Source organism: Misgurnus anguillicaudatus, chromosome 19 (genome assembly GCF_027580225.2).
Source record: "Misgurnus anguillicaudatus chromosome 19, ASM2758022v2, whole genome shotgun sequence".
NCBI classification, from domain to species: domain Eukaryota; kingdom Metazoa; phylum Chordata; class Actinopteri; order Cypriniformes; family Cobitidae; genus Misgurnus; species Misgurnus anguillicaudatus.
The window spans coordinates 23,767,246-23,773,571 of NC_073355.2; the positions used below are offsets into that span (position 1 = coordinate 23,767,246).

At 40.8% G+C, this 6,326-nt stretch overlaps 1 long non-coding RNA gene across 1 annotated transcript; it reads right to left on the bottom strand.

Annotated features, from left to right (window-relative positions):
* Positions 1 to 2,539: 2,539 nt before the first annotated feature.
* LOC141351053 (uncharacterized) lies at positions 2,540 to 3,542 on the bottom strand. The gene is made up of 3 exons (XR_012359209.1): positions 3,304 to 3,542; positions 3,010 to 3,079; positions 2,540 to 2,931 (listed from the first exon to the last, which is right to left on the bottom strand). It is a non-coding gene; the product is annotated as an uncharacterized lncRNA (long non-coding RNA).
* Positions 3,543 to 6,326: the final 2,784 nt, after the last annotated feature.

Here is a 6,326-nt window from a genome sequence, read left to right on the forward strand (position 1 = left end):
CCTGTGGAGCCCCAGTGTTGAGGATCAATGAGGTTGAGGGTTTGTTGCCCACCCTGACCACCTGAAGAGCTTTCCAACAAGCTTGGCAGGTACTATGGTGTTGAATGCTGAGCTGTAGACCACGAACAGCATTATCACATACATGTTCTTGTTTTCCAGGTGGGAAAAAGTGGTGTGAATCATGAAAGCAACAGTGATGAGCGGCAGTGGCTGAGTGGTTCATGTAGGTTGTCTACAAACCGGAAGGTTGGTGGTTCAATCCCCGGCTCCACCGGACCAAGTCAAAGCACTGACATGCAGCCTGGTCATTGCGCATCACTCACTCCGAAAACACAGGGGACAGGGTGATGGCAAATACAACAAGCTCAAAGGTAGCGGTCGCAAACACGAAGTGTAATAAGCACTATTTTTCCATTGTTGTTGTGAAAGGCATGAATGTTTGTGTAATGTGCAACTTATGCCCATGAAGAAAAAGTCTCTCCACGTCTGTTGCAAGTAATTTTGATCTAATAAAGCACCTCACATCGTCACATGCTGCCACAAAATAAGTGTTTTTTCTTTAGTATCCATTTTATTCATTTAACATATTTAATTTTAAGGGGCATCTAAGTTATTTGAAATATCAAATAAAGTCTGGCCATTATTAATGTGCTCATCAGGTGGTGCTGCAGGAACATTAGTGCCTCTAAAACGAAGGGCACACGATTCATATTCATTGTATTCTGCATAGTCTCTTTAGTGAGTTATGTTCTATTATCTCTGACCACTACTGATATAATCAAGTTATCTTTTTATTAGATTGTACAATTGTATCTTCATTGATTTAATTAAATTAAATAGATAAATTAAATAAATAAATAATACACAGCACTAATAGAATTACTTTGGGAATTACTTGAGAGTTTGAAAGGTTTTTTATGTACATTACAAATATTTGAATTTTTAACAATTAATTCTGTTAACATTTTATTTTATTATGTTTAAAATATATGTCAAATGTTTCATTTGGATTTGTTTAAAATTATTTCATATTTTAATTGTGTTCTGAAGACATTTTGTGTATGACTATCTTCCTTGTTCCTATTCAGCTACAGTAATACAACACATTTTGAATGTGTCATTTATATAACACATCCATTTCTGTCATTATAAACAAGTTGATGTGCTGATAATGTGGCGTGTTGGTGCTAGTAAACTATACACTACGACATTCAGATGACTGGGAATGGTTCAGAGGTTGTAGGACACAGACTTGCATGTACTGTGTTATCCAATAAATACATCTTTATATATACTTACAAGATGTATTCAGAAAGACAAGAAAGAAGCACTATTGGATTATGCAAATAAAAGTTCCAATACAGCACTTCACTATCTTTCACAAAATATTGTACTAACCCTATTTATTCTACTAGTGCTTCCTACACACCCAGCCTTATGTATGAGAATATCAGTCAATATAAACAGTCTGATCTACAGTAGCTCAGCTCATCTGTAACCATGTTTAACTCGTATCTGTTCATGCTGATGTCAGCCGTGATGTCTTGTAAGTATCTATAGATATTAAAGCTTTCTACAATATTTTTTCCCAAATTATTAATCAGATCCTTTTTTCCAGGTGTTCACTGTGTTGAACTGACTCAGCCTGCATCCATTAATCTGAGGTTTGATCAGACTTTGACTCTGTCCTGTAAGGCAGGGGTGTCAAACATGCGGCCCGCGGGCCAGATACGGCCATGATGATTTATACAGTTTTATTAAATATTAAATACATATTTTAAAAACCCTTTCAGGCGGGTGTCTAGTTCGTTTTTAATATGAGAGACTTGCGGAAAGCAGCAAAACGCGGAACATAGACTAAACACGGTGCCCAAAAATCTTGGCGTTTTATTGTTACCGCTCCGCTAAAGATCCACTGATTCCGGCGATCCACTTCGTGTTTTCCCGACCGCTCCGCAGCATCTCTGTGACGGTGTTCACTCTCTGCCTGGAGAGCGAAGACGACAGTTTCCGAAGTTCATTGCATTAACAGGTAGATTCATTACATTATATCAGTTGTTAAACTGCAGAATTAGTAATTTGTAAGTTTGTTTATGTATTTCTTCCGGTAATGATTTGCTGTCGGTTTTCTAAAGTGCTAACAACTTAGCAAGCAAACAACAACAAAATATCCACATTCTTAGTATTAACGTTACAATGCTTGTTTAATCGATTTAATGTTCCCGATCAGATCTAAGTTAATATAAACACTAAATTTGCTGTTGTTGGCACACTTTGTAAAAAAAATACAAAAAACACCAATGCCTTCACAAAATAACGACAGAGAACGGAAAGAGAGGCTGCTAAAGGCAGTTCAACACTGCAAACATGGATTCAAAGCTCCATCAAGGCAACAGGTAAATAATATTGAATGTTAAGCAGACTTTAATTCTTGTTATTATATTTCCCATTATAATCACTTGTCTAAGTTGATGCTAGTAATATAACTGTGAGCTAGGGATTTTCAGTATACCACCAGGACCACAATTGATAAGTTTAACTTTTTATAAGTTTATTCAATTTCTGATTTTTAAATAGAACTCTCTTTTTTTAGTTATTTTCTTTTTACTGTATGTGAACAGATTTACATTTGTTTCAAATAAATCACACAAAAACAAAAGGTTCAAAAACAAAAAAAGGAAAACACAGAAATATCACTCACAGAGTAATAACTTTAAGAATACACTTCACTTTCAAATTTGATAGTTCACGATGTGAAATTTGCACAAAATCTGTGACCTCAATTTGTCAGTACACAAAACCTATGACCCAATTTGCAAAAAAAACAAACAAATAAAACAAAATATAAAGACTACCGGGCCAAAAGAATGCACATATACTTCAGAACAATAAACCTTAATCCCCCAAATACGGCAGTGGAAATACTATACACTAAATAGACAAAATAACATGAGTACATAATATTACCCACTAAATGCAACTAGAAAGTAAGAGAAGTATATCACTTACAGTATGATGAGCTTCCAGAAAATCATCCACACTCACTTCACAAAAGTTGCAATTCCCATCATGTTCTAAACTGTGCAAACAGTTACATTTCAAATCACATGAACTAATTAACAAGATTTAATGCATAACACTTGGTATAACATCCTAAATTAGTGGCTTACACCGCATGGTGTGACTTAAAATGGACATAAACATTGCACAAAATGAAATGAAACAACCATTTTAAATGAAACTATAAAATGCACATCTCCCTTAAGTATTTTATAGAATGTTATCAAGAAATATCCCATTTACCTTAGGATTGTGTTCTAAAACATTGCAACTTTCCCGAGAGTGCATCTCTCTCGCTCTGCTTGCTGAGCACGTATCAAAAACGTTTATTTACAAGAGCACATGTGCACTTCCTCGTCTGCACCACACACACATACACACACACGAATACTGCCCCTATCGCCAGCTTTATGAATTACAGGTGTATACAAGCAAAATAAATGTTAAATACCATTTTCCACTTGGTTACATCCTCCCCTGCAATTAAGGGGCTGTTTACACTTGGTATTAAGATGTGTTTTCATCGATCGGATCACAAGTGGACGAGAGAGACACATTACGTTTACACCTGGTATTTAAATCCGTCTCTTTTGTCCACTTTCGACCGCTTCTGTGCTGAATACTATGAGGGGGTGGTCTGTGAGACGGTGGGCGAGTCTCTCTGCTGTCATTCAAACCCGAGCGGGAGTAATTATGAGTTTATATGGACGCAAACTAATATTATGTCGGAGTGCACTGCTTGTTTAGCAAGTAAACATGCTGCACAGTGTTTTGTACATGAGTATGTAAGAGCTTTCTTTGAATTTTCAGCGCAATTGATGAAATAGGATCGCGCAACTTTCACACGCTTTCAAAACGAAACTACGGAGATCAGCTGCTTAGTTTTATCAATGAAAGGCTAAAAATAGCACTGTTCACCGATTGTTCACGCCAGAAGTCAAAAAAGACGTAAAACTTGTGTTTAATACCTCAGATTAGATAAATGGGCGGAGAGAAGGCGGTCGCGTGTGGCTGTTCGAACGCATTCAACCACATGTGCGTTCCGCAACTCCAAAGCGATCCGATCGAAAGTGGTTTCGACCACCTCTGGATGTGGTTGAAAGTGGTCGAAAGTGGACGAGCTCAAAACGTTTTGAACACCGTTTACACCTGGCATTAACGTCGTCCACTTGTGATCCGATCGACGAAAACACATGTTAATGCCAAGTGTAAACAGCCTATAAGTCAGCGTCCGCGATGACTCACTCACCCATAAGTTTAGACATTCATAGCACCCTGTAAGGCCTTCTCAAACAAAGCAGTGCCAATACTGGCCAGCACCTGAGACATCATCTCTGTACTGACACTTACAGCATGGCACGCAGACCTAGGGGTATGAAAAGGATTTGTGTGAACACCAGCAGTTGTTCGCTTACTTCTACGCACAGCAGGAAATGGTACCTCTCTCTTTGCTGCGTCACACATTTCCCCAACATCTAACTTCTGTGACGGTGCATGCTCATCTGTGGCCTCTGGAGTCAGAACTACAATATCAGGTTCAACAGAGTTTCTATCAGCTTCTATGGAGATTTGAATCTGGCCACCTTCAGAGCTGACACTTTCAGACTCCGAAAGAACTAGTGCCTCTGAGTCCATTATATTGTCTGTGCCCAATCTCACACAGGGTTGCAAAACCTCCTCTACAACCACAAAACCTGGTTCAGAAACCTCGTTATGATCCACACGGCCCGGCTGCGTAACCGTCTGTGCATCTGGCTCAAGTCTTTTACCCCTAGGTCTAGGGGTAGGCACAGCACCTGGACGCAACTCCGACCGATGGACCCTTTTGACTGGCCCTCCCTCCAGTGGCTCAACAGTGTAAGTTGTGCCCACTATTTCTACTACTTGGTACACGACCGGGCTCCAGGCATCTTGAATTTTGTTCCTGCCTGGAGGCCGTTGACGCAGATACACCAACTCACCCACACTGACCTGGGGACAAAACATCTTTTCATTCAAACGAGTCACTCTCTCTCGAGCTTTCTCCTCTGAATACTCCCTTGCCTTCTCATGGGCAAATCTCAGTCTCTCTTGATGAACAGACAACCAGTCTTGCTTCCCCTCAATGACCTCCTCACTACCCAACAATGCATCAATTTGCAGATATGGCTGTACCCCAAAAAGTAGGTAGTAAGGGGAAAACCCTGTAGTAGAGTGCGGAGTAACGTTATAAGCATGGACTAACTCCGGCAAGTACTCCGGCCAACGGCGTTTCTTTTCGGGCGGCAACGTCCGTAACAGATTATGGAGTGTGCGGTTGTACCGTTCACATTGAGCATTTCCTTGTGGCCGATATGGGGTCGTGCGGGTCTTCTTCACCCCATAAAGCCTGCACAGCTCTGCGATTACCTCACTCTCAAATGTTCTACCCTGATCGGAGTGCAACCTCTCAGGAACACCGTACTTCATGAACCACTCTCTTAACAAGATTTTTGCTGTGGTATCGGCCTTTTGGTCTTTTGTAGGAAATGCTTGTGTGAACTTCGTGAAAACATCGGTAACAACCAAAACATTTTCACGTCCGTCGGAAGCTGGCTCTAGAAGCGTAAAGTCTACTGCAATCACTTCCAATGGTCTGGAAGCCAGAAATGCTCTCATTGGGGCACGGACTTTGGGCTGAGGCATCTTGGTCAGAATACAACGCTGGCACTTCTTTACCCATTCCTCCACGTCCTCATGCATACCTGACCAAAAACACCTCTGTTTCAACAAACCCAGTGTCCGTTCAATGCCCTGGTGCCCTAAATCATCATGCACACTCTGCAACACTCGTTCCTTCAAACAACTTGGCAACAACAGCTGCCAACAGCCTTTTTCATTCGGGTTGTCTACAACTCGATATAGCAATCCATTCCTCTCTCTTATGAGGCTCCACTGCTTCAGGAGACACTTCACTGGCTTGGACAAAGACTTTCTTTCCAAATGAACTGGCCTCTTTTCCTTGTCCCAAAACTCTCTGAATTCCTGTATAACCGGGTCATTCTTCTGAAAATCGGCTAACTGCTCTTTAGTGTAACTAGGAAGAGTATGAGTGTTCCCTTGGAAACTGGTGACAGCCTCTTCACCGGCCTCTAATGCACGGATCTGCCTTAACCTGCCACACTCTAGCCCTTTCAAAGCGAGCTCGGTGTCCAAGGCTGTCCCTCGACTAATTACACTACAGATTGCTACACCCTGATCCCAATCAGCATCAGGATCAGGGCCAGGCTCCCCTGCAAACTCCTGTC